This window comes from Bombina bombina, chromosome 3 (genome assembly GCF_027579735.1).
Source record: "Bombina bombina isolate aBomBom1 chromosome 3, aBomBom1.pri, whole genome shotgun sequence".
Classification (NCBI taxonomy): domain Eukaryota; kingdom Metazoa; phylum Chordata; class Amphibia; order Anura; family Bombinatoridae; genus Bombina; species Bombina bombina.
The window spans coordinates 35,924,146-35,943,301 of NC_069501.1; the positions used below are offsets into that span (position 1 = coordinate 35,924,146).

The 19,156-nt window shown below is 40.6% G+C and overlaps 1 protein-coding gene across 4 annotated transcripts in view; it reads right to left on the reverse strand.

The window, feature by feature from the left end:
- Window positions 1-19,156, reverse strand: part of POPDC2 (popeye domain containing 2) — a 182,937-nt gene that overhangs the window by 90,085 nt on the left and 73,696 nt on the right. Inside the window, exon 1 of one of the 4 annotated variants that reach the window (XM_053705782.1) lies at window positions 10,055-10,881. The exons of 2 other annotated variants lie outside the window; for them this stretch is intronic. The gene's annotated coding sequence lies outside the window, so the exon portion shown is untranslated. Of the gene's footprint in view, window positions 1-10,054; window positions 10,882-19,156 lie in introns of those variants that run through there. One more of the 4 variants, XM_053705781.1, reaches the window with a different exon arrangement.

Sequence of the window (19,156 nt, forward strand, 5' to 3'; positions counted from 1 at the left end):
GAGGTGTTTCTGTTCTATGTCCAGAAGGAACTTAGTTCCACCAGCAAAAATAGTGCCGGAACTACGTTCCCGCTGGACTTGACGCCTGGAGAGAAGACATTTCTACAATTGGATGCTGCAGCTAGATGGCTCATCCTTCATATTGAGAAAACTTTATAAACCATGTGTAAGGCGAAATTAGAAAGTAACCGTATTATATTATTCTCTCAGCTCCATATAATAAGTAAAATCAAGTGTAAGAAGTTATATGTAATAAGTGATACTTTATAGATTAACATACAGCTTATCTTGAACAAAACCGTTTACTTAAGAATAGGTTTAAACCGATTGCAAAACAAAATTAGTCTCTGAAATAGCATCATGAGTCAAAGCGGAAGCTGCTATTAATTATTATTGCAGAGACTGTTCATTCAATATTCCAGAGGATAAAGTGTTTCCTACTGCAGCAATCACAACCTCCTCTCAAGCAACAAAGGATTATTAACTATTAGCAGATTGCAAAACTAGTTCTGCTTTAGCTTATGAAGATCTTACAGGGAATACAGTACTTACTGTTTGTAGCACTGTATTCCCTTAGGGCACTTAGAGCTACATTACAAGTGGAGCACAAAATCATTGTGCGCCTGCAAAAGGGCAAATATACCCGTTTGCAGGCGTGTAATAATTAACCAATCATTACAAGTGGCTGGTTATTGCTTTCACAATCTCGCGGTAGCAATTAGCACTTGGAAAATTAACCAGAGATCAAATCTCTGGTTTATTTAATAAATCTGCCCCAAATGGCCTCAAAATACTGTCTAGTGTACTTTATTAAAAAAATAAAGATGGCAGTATCTTTATTTTTTCATAAATTTGCCATACTAGGCAGTATTTTGGGGTTAAAGTTGGTGGGATTGGGCAGGGTGTTGGGAAAAAATGGCACTGAAAAGTGCTTTTACATTGTGGTCTATGGAAACTATCACCTAGATTACGAGTTGTTTGTTTTGAGCTGTGCGGTGCTAACGAGCAGTTTTTACTCACCGCTCACTTACAGACAGCGCTGGTATTACAGGTTTTTACAACCCAGACAAGAAGTGAGCGTTGAGCAAAATTTTGCTCCTTACCGCACTCCAATACCAGCGCTGCTTACGTTAGCGGTGAGCTGGTGTAACGTGCTCGTGCACGATTTCCCCATAGGAATCAACGGGGAGAGCCCGGGAGAGCAGCGTAAAGCTCCTTAACGCAGCCCCATTGATTCCTATGGGGAAATAAAATTTATGTCTACACCTAACACCCTAACATGAACCCCGAGTCTAAACACCCCTAATCTTACACTTATTAACAACTAATCTGCCGCCCCCGACATCGCCGCAACTAACATTATATTATTAACCCCTAATCTTCTGCTCCGGACACCGCTGCCACCTACATTATACTTATGAACCCCTACACTGCCGCCCCCAACAGTGCCGCCACCTACATTATATTTATTAACCCCTAATCTGCTGCCCCCTATGTCGCCGCCACCTACCTACATTTATTACCCCCTAATCTGCTGCCCCCAACGTCGCCACCACTATAATAAACATATTAACCCCTAAACCGCCGCACTCCCGCCTCGCAAACATTAGTTAAATATTATTAACCCCTAATCTGCCGACCCTAACATAGACGCCATCTACCTACATTTATTAACCCCTAATCTGCCACCCAAAAGTCGCAACCACTATATTAAAGTTATTAACCCCTAAACCTAAGTCTAACCCTAAACCTATCACCCCTAACTTAAATATAATTAAAAGAAATCTAAATAAAATTACTATAATTAACTAAATTATTCCTATTTAAAATTAAATACTTACCTGTAAAATAAACCCTAAGCTAGCTACAATATAACTAATAGTTACATTGTATCTATCTTAGGGTTTATTTTTATTTTACAGGCAAGTTTGTATTTATTTGAACTAGGTATAATAGTTATTAAATAGTTATTAACTATTTAATAACTACCTAGCTAAAATAAATACAAAGTTACCTGTAAAATAAAACCTAACCTAAGTTACAATTACACCTAACACTACACTATAATTAAATTAATTCCCTAAATTAAATACAATTAAATAAAATTACCTAAAGTACAAAAAAACCCACTAAATTACAGAAAATAATAAACAAATTACAAGATTTCTAAACTAATTACACCTAATCTAATCCCCCTAACAAAATAAAAAAGCCCGCCCAAAATAAAAAAGCCCTACCCTACACTAAATTACAAATAGCCCTTAAAAGGGCCTTTTGCGGGGCATTACCCCAAAGTAATCAGCTCTTTTACCTTTAAAAAAATACAAATCCCCACCAACATTAAAACCCACCACCCACACAACCAACCCTACTCTAAAACCCACCCAATACCCCCTTAAAAAAACCTAACACTAACCCCTTGAAGATCACCTTACCGGGAAAAGTCTTCATCCAACCGGGCCGAAGTCCTCAACGAAGCCGGGAGAAGTCTTCATCCAAGCCGGGCGAAGTGGTCCTCCAGACGGGCAGAAGTCTTCATCCAGATGGCATCTTCGATCTTCATCCATCCGGCGCAGAGCGGGTCCATCTTCAAGACATCCGACGCGGAGCATCCTCTTCAATCGACGGCTAACACAGAATGAAGGTACCTTTAAGTGACGTCATCCAAGATGGCGTCCCTTCAATTCCGATTGGCTGAATTGATTTAGGGGTTAATAACTTTAGTATAGTGGCGTTGACGTTGGGGGCGGCAGATTAGGGGTTAATAAATGTAGGTAGGTGTCGGCAATGTTAGGGACGGCAGATTAGGGGTTAATAATATTTAACTAATGTTTGCGAGGCGGGAGTGCAGTGGTTTAGCGGTTAATATATTTATTATAGTGGCGGCGATGTCCGGTTCAGCAGATTAGGGGTTAAAAAAATTTATTTTAGTGTTTGCGATGTGGGGGGGCCTCGGTTTAGGGGTTAATAGGTAGTTTATGGGTGTTAGTGTACTTTTTAGCACTTTAGTTATGAGTTTTATGCTACGGCGTTGTAGTGTAAAACTCTTAACTACTGACTTTAAAATGTGGTACCAGACTTGACAGGAGAGGGTCTACCGCTCACTTTTTGTCAGACTAGTAATACTGGCGCTATGCAAGTCCCATTGAAAAAATAGGATACGCAATTTACGTAAGTGGAATTGCGGTATTTCCAAGTCTGACCAAAAAAGTGAGCGGTACACCTGTACCTGTAAAACTCGTAATACCAGCGGGCATTAAAAAGCAGCGTTGGGACCGGCTAATGCTGCTTTTTAAGCCTAACGCACAACTCATAATCTAGCCGTGTGTGTTCCCTGTAAATATACAGTATATATATAGGCTTATATACATACTGTACATGTATGTATACATATTAACACATATATATATATATACTTATATTTGCTGCCATCGCTGCACAACTTACTCCCTATTCTGAAGTTCGGATGCCGTCTCTGACGGCATCAGAACGAGGCTCCCATAGGAGGCTATGGAAGCGAGCTCTTGTGATACCAGCGCAAATTATCATGTGCTGGCATTACACAATGGAGCGCTAATATCACTTTTATCAAACAGATATTTAGCTCTCCACTTGAAATCTGGCCCTTAATATTTCTATGTGTCTACCCTGTATTTTACTTGTTAAAGTTCTTAAAGGGACAGTAAAGTCATAATTAGACATTCATTATTCAGATAGAGAATACTATTTTACACAACGTTCCAATTTACTTCTATTATTTAATTTGCTTCCTTCTCTTGTTATCCTTTACTGAAAGGTTTATCTAGGTAAGGTCAGGAGCAGCAAATAACCTAGGTTCTAGCTGCTAATTGGTGGCTGCATATATATATATATATATATATATATATATATATATATACCGATTGTGATTGCCTCACTTATGTGTTCAGATAGAGACCAGTAGTGCATTGCTGCTCCTTCAACAAATGATACCAAGAGAATGAATTAAATTTGATAAAAGGAGTAACCTGGAAAGTTGTTAAAAATTGTAGGTTCTACCTAAACCATGAAATACATTTTTGTCACAATCAGAGTAATGTTCCAGCTGAGGACCTCATTGTGTGATTATTTGTGTGTTAGGTGTCCTACACTCTGCTATCCCTAGATGGTAATACACTTACACGGTTTTTACATTATTCTAAAGGGTAACATTACAATAAAAGTGCTAAATTAATATCACACTCTCTTTACTTAAACACAGCCATGTTAAATTTAACCTGCTAAGGTTAAAGGGACATAAACCTACAATAATAAAATGCCTAAATGTGTTAAAACATTTTCCTTTTGTACAGAGTTTGCCTACATCTATGCGCTTATTAACCCCCTAAAAGGGAATAAACACATAGTTAAAGTCAGCTCCAGATATCCAGCACCCTGTCACTCCAGAGCTGAACGTAGCCAGTGATTGGTGGATACACACATAGGAAGCTCTTGATTGACTCAGATACGGACCAAAAGTAAATTGCCACTCTGGAGCTAGTTTTTGCTTAACCCCTTGGTGTGGGTTAAAATAAACTTATCTGCAGTATAGTAATAGTGCTATAAGAAAATGTTCCAACGCATAACATCATTTTATTATTGTGTTTCCCATTAATATTAACAGCATCCACTTGGTATTTAGTCTAGGCCCCCTGATTTGTTGTGGTTACGGCAGCTGCTCCAATCCAGACCCTAAAAAGATCCCTTCAAAACTAATATAAATTATTTTAAAAAAATCAGAGATAAGAGGGTTTTATTTATACTAAAAGTGCAACTAACCGGGGCCACAATCCCAGAACTCCCATCTGTCCCATATATAGCGCAATAGTCCAGGTATGGGATCTTTGCACCCTTTTTCGTGGCTCTCTCTTTAGTATGTAAATCTCCTGATTTCCAAAGTAGAACCAGGGACTGCGCTAACTCTACCCACAGCACCTCCTGACTACAAAGACTTCACCAAAATACCTCCCTCTTTCCGATCAACCCTGTTCACAAAGAGATTAAAAGCTCACCGGCATTCAGAAAGATCACTCAACATCTTTGGAATTTTTTATCGCAACATCTTTCAAGCTAATAATTTGTTTTCTAAAAACATTTTTAGGGACCTCTCCGTACTGATGAGACCTCTTAGATCATCTCACCTGAGCGGAGAGTTTTGGATCCTCCCAGCCCCACAAGACACCTACAACTCTCAAAGGGCAATGATTAGACTGTATTTAATTTACTACAAATGTAAATGCAACTATTTCAAATGATAAAACAAAGGTAAAGGCACTATTTGTAGACAACTGACTGAACACACTCAAGCAGGTAAAATGGATCACTGGATCAAAATAAAGGGGAGAATGTCCAATGTTCCTTTAAGGTGTCTTTTAAGGTGAATTTCTCATCTCACATATCATAACCATTTAAGGTGGACCAAAAGAATAATATTTTAATTGCATCTATTAACAATACACATTGGGCTAATGCTAGATTACAAGTGGCGCAGTAAATCTTTTTTTCACAATCCGGTAAATTCTGCAAGAGTTACGTTGTTTGCACTTATTGGGTTGCGTTCATATTACAAGTTAAAAAAAAACGTATTTTTCGCCAGCGTTAACACGAAAAGCGCGAAAATCCTAACTTGAGTATTCGTGTGTGTGTGCATGTACTCCTCCTTAGAAATCAATCGAGACAAAAACGTGGGGGGAAAAACTAACACCCAAGATCGCGTAAACACCATCGCAATCAATGGAGAAAAGAAAATAGTTGGGGGAAAAACATTGTGCAAACAACATAGCATATTCGCATTAGCAAATAGATATAATACATATTTAAAACCTCTATTAAATATGAATATTGCATAAATATGTTTTACCATGTTTTCATCTACTTAATGGCAAAGAGCTCTAATGCACTGATTGTAAATACATATATACAAATATACATACGTACATTAATATATATTATGTTAAAGCCATTTGCCTGCCTCATATCTTTGAGCCCTTATAACATTTTTGTGCAATATTTTTTTTTTAAATAATTCTTATTACAGTGTTAATTTGTGTGTAACTGTACTTTGTAATGTATTTTTAATGATTTGTGCAAATTTTTTGTTTCAGAAAACAGTTAACCGCAGCTCTCAGATCGCAGTAAATATTGAAGCTTTAATAGCTATCGCGTTTGCAAAATCTCGATTTCGCTTCATTTGTAATACCAGCGCAATGGAAAGTGGGCACAAACGATCACGATAACGCTAGCAAAATCATTTGCGCCTCACTTGTAATCTAGCCCATCGTGTTATTGAATTCTCTCCAAATTTTTTAAGAAGGAACATATCCTGTGCATTAAAGAGATTGTCTCTGTATAGTAATGTTTGTTTTACTTTGCCCTGATAGAATAAATATGACCTTAGGTTGTGCCCATACACAGGGACAGTAAAGTAACTTACGTGATTTCAATAGAGCATGCAATTATATATACTTTACTTTTATCTGATTTGCTTCTTTCCCTTTGTGTCCTTTGTTGAAAAGCATAACTAGGTAGGCTCAAGATCAGCAATTACTACTGGGAGCTAGCTGCTGTTTGGTGGCTGCACAAATATGCCTCTTGTCATTAGCTCCCAGTAGTGCATTGCTGCTCCTTCAACAAAGGATGTGAAATGATTGAAGCTAATTTTATAATAGAAGTAAACTGGAAAGTTATTTAGAATTGTATCTGAATCAGGAAGGAACATTTTTGGGTTTAATGTCCCTTTAATGATGAAATGCTCTGGCTTCATGCTATACAATTGTACATTCATTCTCAGCTTTACTGTTTCTCGTTACAAAGCTGGGCCGGTAGAGTTTTCAGTAACTAAGTAGATTAATCAGCAGCCATTACACTTAGGGCTAGATTACAAGTGGAGCGTTCATTTATTGCGCACATATATGTGCTGGCAAAGTTGCCCGTCTGTGGGCGCATGATAAATAACCAGCCATTACAAGTGTAATATGTGCATATGTGTGGGCGCGCATGCATATATGTGTGCGCACTTATGTGCATGTATATGTGCTTGTATATATATATATATATATATATATATATATATATAGATAGATAGATAGATAGATAGATAGATAGATAGATAGATAGATAGATAGATAGGTCCATTCATCCCATTTATGTTAAAAAACACTTTCTGACATCACACTAACTGTAAAACTGTCAGTTACGAGTATGGGGTCTGTTACCCCGTGTTCTGCTTTATTTTCTTGCATGGTCCTGGCCCTTCCCTCCCTAAGACGCATCATGGTGCCCACACTGTTACTATGTCACTACAATAACATCATCTAGTCCGGGATAGGGGCTTGTCCACTACAACCTATTGGGAGCCTAGCTAGGGTCAAAGGGGGATGGGCTGCTCCGGGGAGATACGCATGCGCACTTCCCTTGCCATTCCGATATTGACTGTGTGAGGAGCAAGAGCGAGTGCGGTCCGGTGCCTAGCAGGGTCATACGGTATTTCACTTTGGCCATAAACTAACATATTACTGCTCCCATGTCACTTACATAAGGTATAGGTCGTGTTAAATTGAGCACATTGTATTCAGTTACATTGTTTGAGGTATTTAGGTGTCCATCATTAATAGCTAGTGTGATGTCAGAAAGTGTTTTTTAACATAAATGGGATGAATGGACCTAGGTTATGAAATACTTGTATCACAGTCTGTGGATTGCGACAATAATTGCATTTCAATATGATGAACTGCTGGGTTTCACCGGAACTCTTTTCTGTGCCTATTTAAAGATATTATGAAATGACTCTGTATATGATACACTGCTACTGACTTGTTGCTGGGATTTATGCACTATATGTACTATGTAGGGTGATTATATGTCTATTTGCTAACTAACCTTGAACTAATTAACCATGATTATTTGGGCTCTTTGATGTGATTGTTGCTTTTTTAATATATTTACTTTGAACTGTTTGTTTGGTTGCCATGGCAACCAGGTTTTGGCGTTTTTTGCACTAGGGGGAGGGGTTTATGTATGTTTAAATGTTTGGTTCACTTGTATGTTGTTGGTCTGATGAAGGGGAGCATTCCCCGAAACGTTACCGAATAAACTATCTGTTTAATACTTAAGTCCAGAGAGTGCTGTTTCCTGTTTTTCTACATTTCACTCACTCTAGCACCCTGGCCCTTGGAGAACTGTTTGTGAGAGTGCAACTGACTCTTTTTGCCTGCATATATATATATATATATATATATGTGTGTGTGTGCATATGCATATATGTGTGTATGCACTTACGTACATGTATACATGCATGCATATATATGTGTGTGCGCATACATATTTGTGTGTGTGCACTTACGTACATGTATACGTGCATGCATATATATGTGTGCGCACTTATGTACGTGTACATGTACATGCATATATATGTGTGTGTGTATGCATATATGTGTGTATGCACTTATGTACATGTATATGTGCATGTATATATATATATATATATATATATGTGTGCCTGCATGCATATATTTGTGTGTGTGCACTTACGTACATGTATATGTGCATGCATATATGTGTGCGTGTATGTGTGTGTGCATGCATATATATGTGTGTGTATGTGTGGGCGTGCATGCATATATGTGTACATGTATGTGTGTGTATGTGTGTGTATGTGTGGGCATGCATGCATATATATGTGCGCACTTATGTGCATGTATATGTATGTGCGCACATGCATATATGTGTGTATACACTTACGTACAGGTCAGGTATATCTCTATGCATAAATATGCATATATGTGTGTGTGTATATGCGATGCGTGCATATGTCTATGTGCGTGTGCATGTACATGTGTGTATATATTTGGTGCGTGAATGTGTGTGTATGGTGTATGTGCATGCATGAATATATGTGGGTGTATATATGCATGCATACAAATGTGTGTGTGTGCACTTGCATGCATGTATATGTGTTTTCATATACATATATATATGTGTGTGCGCACTTACTCACATGTATATCTGTGTGCATATATGTGTGTATGTGGTGCATATGTGCATATTCAAGCATATTTCTTTGTATGTATGTGTGTGTGTGCACTTGCATGCATGTATATGTGTTTATATACATATATGACTGTGCGCACTTACATGTATATCTGTGTGCATATATGTGTGTATGTGGTACATATGTGCGTATGCAAGCATATTTCTTTGTATGTGTGCGCATGTGCATGTGTGTTAGATATTTATTATTGTTGTGTTTGTGCATTCACAGACTAGATGGACCTTCTGCTACTTATCATTTGTATTCAGACTGATTTCATGAATGACAGATGTTTCCACCAATGAGCTGCAGTACTGGCACATTCATGCGCTTACTTGACACAAGGTTCCTGTAAGCCTATTATTAGGGGAAGCATTTTACCCATCTCAGGTTCTGCTCCTCTCTTTGTAAATAAAAACAGGAAGCTGAGATACTGTACATGGTTATCAAATACTTCTCTAACACACCTCCCCTCCTGTGTTAGTGAATCTCTCCCAGAAAGCTAAATACTATTAACACAGCTTATTATCGGTAAGAGAGTAGAATTAGTTTAATAATTAGTATAATGTGACAAAGAGACAGAGGTATTTATCCCAGGAAGTATATATATATATATATATATATATATATATATATGCAGCCATTTTAATGTTCTTATGAAACACACACTTGTAATGAGAATTGAATTAAGTGACACTATCGTATGATATTATCTGTACATGCAACACTGTGTTATTGTCAGTGAACTCAAGTGGTAACCAGGCTATAAAAAAGTAAAATACAAAAACTGTTACCACTTGTATTATAAAGTACTGTCTAGGCATAACATAAAGCAGGATAGGTCCTATGACAAGTTTGATAAGGGTCCATAGATCAGCAGTACTTACATATTCTGACATTCTGTGGGTATCACTGGTTGAAACTGGGTTAATTAGTTTGTCTGTTTAGCAACAAGTTGTTAGTATGCCATTGTATGGCACAGTTAGTAGCAGTAACACCATGACTTACCTTTGCTACACAGGTTACAGAAGTAGACCCACGTTAATCCACACTGCTGAAGGGAACAAATTATGTGGACTCCAGGTACAAAATAGAAAAAAAACATGTGATAGGTTGGTGATGCTAGTCCTTGTGGTTATAAAGAGCCAATGAAAGCTTTAGAAATAAATTTCTATCCCAAGAGATGTATCAGGATGTACAAAGGCTTTTAGTTGTCCACTCCAGACTTTAGGTGCCCTTCTCAATTCACCTTTCCAGTTAATAAATGTATTAAAGGTCTCCTTGGCACCTGCCCACTTTGCAGTATGAGTCCAGGATTTCCTTCTCTACTCCCTGAAGATATATATGTGTGTCCTCAGCTTTACTCTACAGAAAATGGGTTGGGGATTCTCAACTACTACTTCATTGAATAGATTATTAATTATTTTTCTAAACTATGTAGGAAGCCAGATTAGAGCTGAAGACTCCCCCCTCACCTAACCTCCCCTGAATGCGCACCAACACTCTCTGATAGTCTCTCCCTAAACTAAGCTCTGCCAAGGATCATACTTTTCTGTGTAATTTTCCAAGCCTTAATCCTGCATTTAATTCAGGATTAACATGACATTTGCTCTCCTTGCAAGTCCTGATGTTTTTATGTTTCTCACTACTTAAGTATTTAAAGCCCTCTGTTTTTTCCAGCCTATAAATCTCTCTCTGATCCCCCCGTACTCCTGGTTTTGCTGTCTCCCTCTCCCCTGACAAGTGTACAACTACACAAAGGGACAGGCTGAGAGCTGTGTGGAATTTGGATGCCCTGGCGACAGCTTGAAGTGAGACCCCAACTGGATATCCATGTTTGGAATTGAAATCTAAGGAGAGTTATGCAGAGAGCGAGAGCAGGCACTAGACATAGCTGCGCAGCCAGATAACACCAGCTCACTTCCTGAAGAGGGGGCAATCACTCCATGTTGCTTTATGTGGGGGATTTTAATAGTTAGGAGATTGACAACATTTTTATGTTCACATGCAAAAAGAGGAAAACTAATACTGTTCATTTGCACAGAAAATAACTAATCTCAGCTATAAAAGTGGCAAAAAAATCCTGTAAATTACTCAAAGTTTGTAAACCTTACTCTCACCTTCACATGGGATATGGTTAGTATTATTATCATTTATTTGTAGAGCGTCAACAGATTCCGTAGGGCTATATCCAATATGTCACTTGTGCACAGATATACTTTAGTAATAGAGTTATATAATATACTCTCTCCCCATTTACAGCACCTAGCACAGATATTACTACAGCTAGTATATCTAACAATAAAACACAGAACCTAGGTTTATTCAGATGAGGAGTCAAATGTGAAATTGTTTTCAATCATAAAGATAGTGCAGGGCCAATTCATAGCCTGTAATGTAACTAAGGGTTATGGCCCTGGGAGTGAGTGCTGAATTTGCCTGTTCTGTTACAATGTTGCAGCAAGGTTGTGAGGAGTTTTACCCTATATATGTGATGCACAGGGAATCCACTTCCTCTTTGCTGCTGTGGATTCCTTGGAAGTTTTTCCCTCCCTGCCTCCCTTTATTATTGTTATGTATTGTAAGACGGCAATCGTTTATCTGGGTTCTCCTTAGAGGTCCAGGAGGTGTCCAAGGCAGGAAGAGGATTACTTGAGCTGCTTCTTTAAGTCCAAGGACGGTAATTTAATCTTCAACTTTTCAACATGATTAGCGACTCGTTGCTCCTGGACCTATTGGCTTGGAGAACTTCTGTTTTGCACCCTAACCAGGCGGGTGGTCAGGACCATAGTTGTAGGCCGTTTGAGTGATGGTCATTGTGTTTAGGGTGCCGTTCCCAGACTCGCAGCTTGCGGGGTACTCTAACTGGTGTGGGCCGAGAACTTCCTATGTCATCATCTTGCGTTGCGTTGAGCTCCGCCTTTTGTCTGCAGCTTTGGGCCTTGTCCGCTTCTAAGCAGGGGTTATATATATACATAGGCCATGTTTGTGTGATTATTCCCATTGCTGGTTAATAAATACTACCCACGGGTTTTTCATCCACCTCTCGCGTTATGTATTTATGTTAAGTTATTGTCAGTCATTAAGTTGTTATTTATTAAAGTGAATGTCAAGTTAACATGACATCCTCACGGAATTGTATAGACTTTTAAAAATTGGCTTTAGTTTAATTCATTATATTTTTTACATTTCTACCTTTTTTACTGCACTGCCGATAAGCACAGCTCCCTCGCCCGTAATACTGTCTAATTGATTGACAGGTGACGATTCTTCAAACAACTAATCCTTGTTTCCCCCCAGGGCGTTCAGACCCTTTGCATAAATGTCACGGCCCGGGGGGAAACAAGGATTAGTTGTTTGAAGAATCATCATCTATCAATCAATTAGACAGTATGGCGGATGGGAGAACTGTGCTTATCGGCGGTGCAGTAAAAAGGTAGAAATTTAAGAAAATGAAACAATTTTAAAAATGTCATGAATTAAACTGATGCTAATATTTAAAAGTCTATACAATGGCGTAAGGATGTCATGTTAACATTCACTTTAGGTTATTGTACAGTCAGCCACTCTGGGCATTTCATCCCTTATAGCTAGGTGCAGTATATGTGCATAGCTGACAAACACTGGCTTTATTCAGCTCACAGCAGTGCATTGTTTTCATTAATATTATTAGTTAATGGAAAAGCTGTGTTCATATTAGACACAACATCAATATTGAATTAATTAAAACAAAAACCCACTTGAATCAGAAAACAATACCAGCAACATCTAGTCAAAGAAACAAATACAGGGAGTGCAGAATTATTAGGCAAGTTGTATTTTTGAGGATTAATTTTATTATTGAACAACAACCATGTTCTCAATGAACCCAAAAAACTCATTAATATCAAAGCTGAATAGTTTTGGAAGCAGTTTTTAGTTTTAGCTATTTTAGGGGGATATCTGTGTGTGCAGGTGACTATTACTGTGCATAATTATTAGGCAACTTAACAAAAAACCAATATATACCCATTTCAATTATTTATTTTTACCAGTGAAACCAATATAACATCTCAACATTCACAAATATACATTTCTGACATTCAAAAACAAAACAAAAACAAATCAGTGACCAATATAGCCACCTTTCTTTGCAAGGACACTCAAAAGCCTGCCATCCATGGATTCTGTCAGTGCTTTGATCTGTTCACCATCAACATTGCGTGCAGCAGCAACCACAGCCTCCCAGACACTGTTCAGAGAGGTGTACTGTTTTCCCTCCTTGTAAATCTCACATTTGATGATGGACCACAGGTTCTCAATGGGGTTCAGATCAGGTGAACAAGGAGGCCATGTCATTAGATTTTCTTCTTTTATACCCTTTCTTGCCAGCCACGCTGTGGAGTACTTGGACGCGTGTGATGGAGCATTGTCCTGCATGAAAATCATGTTTTTCTTGAAGGATGCAGACTTCTTCCTGTACCACTGCTTGAAGAAGGTGTCTTCCAGAAACTGGCAGTAGGACTGGGAGTTGAGCTTGACTCCATCCTCAACCCGAAAAGGCCCCACAAGCTCATCTTTGATGATACCAGCCCAAACCAGTACTCCACCTCCACCTTACTGGCGTCTGAGTCGGACTGGAGCTCTCTGCCCTTTACCAATCCAGCCACGGGCCCATCCATCTGGCCCATCAAGACTCACTCTCATTTCATCAGTCCATAAAACCTTAGAAAAATCAGTCTTGAGATATTTCTTGGCCCAGTCTTGACGTTTCAGCTTGTGTGTCTTGTTCAGTGGTGGTCGTCTTTCAGCCTTTCTTACCTTGGCCATGTCTCTGAGTATTGCACACCTTGCGCTTTTGGGCACTCCAGTGATGTTGCAGCTCTGAAATATGGCCAAACTGGTGGCAAGTGGCATCTTGGCAGCTGCACGCTTGACTTTTCTCAGTTCATGGGCAGTTATTTTGCGCCTTGGTTTTTCCACACCCTTCTTGCGACCCTGTTGACTATTTTGAATGAAACGCTTGATTGTTCGATGATCACGCTTCAGAAGCTTCGCAATTTTAAGAGTGCTGCATCCCTCTGCAAGATATCTCACTATTTTTGACTTTTCTGAGCCTGTCAAGTCCTTCTTTTGACCCATTTTGCCAAAGGAAAGGAAGTTGCCTAATAATTATGCACACCTGATATAGGGTGTTGATGTCATTAGACCACACCCCTTCTCATTACAGAGATGCACATCACCTAATATGCTTAATTGGTAGTAGGCTTTTGAGCCTATACAGCTTGGAGTAAGACAACATGCATAAAGAGGATGATGTGGTCAAAATACTCATTTGCCTAATAATTCTGCACTCCCTGTACTAAGGGGCCGATTTATCAAGTTCCATATGGAGCTTGATGCCCCTGTTTCCGCACAAGCCTTCAGGCTCTAAATACCACTGCTCCATAACTTGTCCGTCTGCTCTGAGGACGCAGACAGAAATCAACCTGATCAAATATGATCGGGTTGACTGACACCCCCTGCTAGAGGCCGATTTGCTGCAAATCTGCAGGGGGCGGCATTGCACCAGAAGTTCACAAGAACTGCTGGTGCAATGATAAATGCAGACAGGGTATGCTGTCTGCATTTATCGATGTGCACGGACATGATATGTTACATTGTATCATGTCCGCTCGCACTATGATAAATCTACTACTAAGAATCACAGTTTTTTCAAGGATATTTTTCTCACTATTTAAGATCTTCAAGGAATAAAAAGTTTCACTGACCAATCAAAAGTAAAAGATACCGGGGGGGGGGGGCAGAGCCTACTCTCAAAGCGGCAAGACGTGTCTTAGTGAAATTCTCTGAGATTATGCAATTTTCTTGCCAATTGCCCATATCAAATTTACTAAATATCTCACTAATTTGTCAGACTGAAGCTGTGTGTTGTATGAGTTCTGATATACCTCAAGAGCAGATGTCTTGACTATGTTTTCGCCTTTGTTCTTTGAGACAGCTGCGTGACAAACCTTTCCACGGGCCTGGAAGCCATCTTGCAAGCTATTGCAACTACGCAGTAGGATTAATACATAAACTGAGTCTTGTGGGAACCACGGAACGCAGGTCTGGAGCTGCCACATCTTTACCCCACCCCACTACCGGGGTCAAGGGATCCTATAATAGGATATTTATTTGCTCTTTTCATTTGTGTGAATAAACTATGGACTTAGCATACTGAAAAAGACACTCAACCCAACCACACAAAACCAAGTCTAACCGCCTTTACCATTCCTTACACTCCGATATACGACATGGAAGGACAGGCGTTAGAGAAAGCAGTGCTTAAGCTACTTGACGATTATTTTCAGAGTCTACATAAACTAATTGCCGAATGGTTCTCCATAAACCATATATTCTACAGGAGAGGTCTGCCCTAACTCCACCTCAGATGCTCATCGTCCCGGCCGAGAGATGTGAAGTTACCCCAGACGACATAACACAGACTAACTCTCCACCAAAGGCAGATAAAATGTGCAACAAGATGGCCCAAGTAGCTCCCACCGACGAGTCTCCTTAGTGCACAGAATGGCTGATAGACCGCGCTGAAGATCTGACTGCATTGGCATCACACCTCAGACTCTTACCCTTCAGCTTGACAAGACCGGGGTCCTATAAGTTTTCAGACCCGCACTTCATTAAGGGAGACTTATATGGCACTAGCTGGAGACAGTGCCCCACACAATCAATCCCTTCTAATCAGACATTTCTTCAAGCCACATGGAGACTCCTTGGATTTCAGAGGTCCAGTAATGCTCATCAACTTGGTGATATTTACACTAGTGATGTCGCAAACATAAAAATTTGGGTTCGCGAACTGCGAACGCAAACTTCAACAACTGTTCGCGAACGGGTGAACCGGGCGAACCGCCATAGACTTCAATAGGCAGGCGAACTTTAAAACCCACAGGGACTCTTTCTGGCCACAATAGTGATGGAAAAGTTGTTTCAAGGGGACTAACACCTGGACTGTGGCATGCCAGAGGGGGATCCATGGCAAAACTCCCATGGAAAATTACATAGTTGACGCAGAGTCTGGTTTTAATCCATAAAGGGCATAAATCACCTAACATTCCTAAATTGTTTGGAATAACGTGCATTAAAACATCAAGTATGATGTTGTATCGATCAGGTAGTGTAAGGGTTACGCCCGCTTCATAGTGACAGACAAACTCCCCATTTAAAGGGACAGTCTACACCAGAATTTGTATCGTTTTAAAAGATAGATAATCCCTTTATTACCCATTTCCCAGTTTTGCATAACGAACACATTTATAATAATATACTTTTAACCTCTGTGATTATCTTGTATCTAAGCCTCTGCAAACTGCCCCTTTTTTCAGTTCTTTTGACAGACTTGCAGTTTAGCCAATCAGTGCCTGCTCCCAGATAACTTATCGTGCACGAGCACAGTGACTGCTGCTATTATTTAACACAGTCAAAAAAGTGTTTTTTTTTTTTACATCTACACTAATTTTACAACAGATATGAGTTGCACTGGGGTGACACTGTGCCCTGGCAGGCAGGCACTGAAACGCACACGTGTGAAGGAAACTGACTGCTATTATTTAACACAGTCAAAAAAGTGTTGTTTTTTTTAAATGTACACTACTGTTACACCAGATATGAGTGGTGGCACTGGGCAAGTGGGCACAGTATACGCTGTGAGCCTGACATACACGCTGGCAGGCAGGCAACTGCAATTAGATTACACAGGAAAAAAATAAATAAAAAAGCAGCCCTAAAAAGGGCTTTTTGGGGTGCTGTCCTTACAGCAGAGATCAGATGAGTCCTTCAGGACTGTAGTGGACACTGAATACACTAGCCTAGCTATAGATTTCCCTACTAAATCAGCAGCAGCTACACTGTCCCTCCTCTCACTAACAATGCAGCTTCTGAATGAATCTAAAATGGATGCTGTCCAGGAGGTAGGAGGGTCTGGGAGGGAGGGTCTGCTGCTGATTGGCTGGAATGTGTCTGCTGACTGTGAGGTACAGGGTCAAAATATTACTCAATGATGACGAATAGGGGGCGGATCGAACATCGCATATGTTCGCCCGCCGCCGCAAATGCGAACATGCTATGTTCGCCGGGAACTATTCGCCGGCGAACTATTCGCTACATCACTAATTTACACCAGAAATCTGTTCTACATGCCAATATGGTGGGGGAGCGTTGAGCATCACAGTGCTAACAGAAAAAATAAAGCTGGAGTTGGCTGAACCAGCCAGGAACATACTGTGGCAAACCTAGCCACTTCTGGACTATAACGTAAGAAAGGTTGTCTATAGGCTGTATATTGTGCTATGTAGATGTGACAGACCCTTCTGTCAGCACTGAAAGAGTTAACTGTGTTCAGCTTTAGCCTCAGCGATTGTGCACTGTCATTAATGTTATTGATAAACAGTCCATTGTTTAATCACCCTCAAAGAGCAAATGCTTAGGTGATAAGAAAAGCCAAATGTGTCTTGTGTTTAAATTGTTATCAGCTTAAGCAAGGTAAATCTATTGTATCATGTCAAGGGTGTGTTCCCTTCATCTAATGTACAGCATTCTTTCAACCCCCCCCCCGATCTGGGGGGGGTCAAACCTGCATAAATACTAGGCATAGCCTTTTAATAAATGTCATTCTGTTTTAAACCTGAAAACTGGTTGGTTGTGAATTGCTGATTCCCTATGCAGGACATTGTTCCCTGGTGTTAACCCTTGGTATCCGGTTGGTACCGTTACAATTGGTGGCAAGCGACGGAATGAACCTTATCGCCCAGAAGAGCAACTACACAAGCCAGTAACCTCAGGAAGAGGGGGATTACTACAATACTGACTAAGATGGAAGGAGTACCAGGGACCAAAGTGAATGGAGATGGATTATTCTAAGCTAAAGAGACAAACGTAAAAGGAACTGCTAGAAGCCAGGGGAAAGATAGGCAGCAGCAAACCCAAGGCTATATTAATTGCTGAGCTGATGGAGGGAGACAGAGCTCGCAGCGCTACGCCTCCAGCAGCCATGGAGGAGACCCTATACCAGAGGGAAATGAGGACCAGGCTGGAATTTTTACCCCAACCTGTACCACGGGATATGCTATCCGTGGTAATGGCAGATGTGCAGGAGTACGTGATGGCACACAGTCCGCGGAATGCATCCTCCCGAGCAGAATCCATTTTGGACGCACTCAGCAACCCAGTAAGACCCAAAATCCCATACCATGCATTTAAAATGTTTTGTGAGGAGAAGGATGAGATTGATGGGTATTTACAGGATTTTGAGAGACTGTGCGAGTTACATGATTTGGAGCAGTCCGTATGGGTGCCGGTGCTAGCAGGCAAGCTAGCCGGTAGGGCAGCGGAAGCGTATCGCGCTGTACCCAGGGAGGACAGCAAGGATTACGCTAAAGTGAAGAGAGCGATCTTGGAAAGATATGCCATTACCTCAGAGGCATACCGGCGCAAGTTTAGAGGCCTGCGCAAGCCAGAAAGAGATTCACATGCAGAGTGGGCCCACAAGCTGGATCAAGCATCTCAAGGGTGGATACAGGCCAGCCAAGCTACCACCATGGAAGAATTGCGACAACTGATGCTGTTGGAGCAATTCTTTAACGGCTTGTCCCCAGAAGCCCAAGAATGGGTGAGAGATCGAAAACCCCTCACCTTAACCGAAGCAGCCAGATTAGCAGACCAGTATTTTGATGCCAGGAGGCACCATGGACTACAGCCTAACAACGGACGGGCTAATATACAATGCCACACCTGCAAGCAGTGGGGACATATGGCACGTGAGTGCACCCAAAATCGGAGCAGACAAGCTTGGAACCAGGTCAGACAGAACCTGGCCCCAAGGGCGGCTGCTCACCATTACCAAACGGAGCCAGCCGCTCATGAGGTGTTGAGCACCCAAGCCGAGGAACCCCTGGGAATTCTGCATGAGGTGATGTCGGTCCAGGGACTTCGGGTTTCGGGAGCTACTTTAACCCTGATAGCTCCCCATTTGGTGCCGGATACAGCACCCACTGGCGGATCCGTGGCAGTACGAGGGGCAGGGGGAGCAGTATACCGATTGCCCACTGCTAGAGTGGAGTACAGACCCCCAGT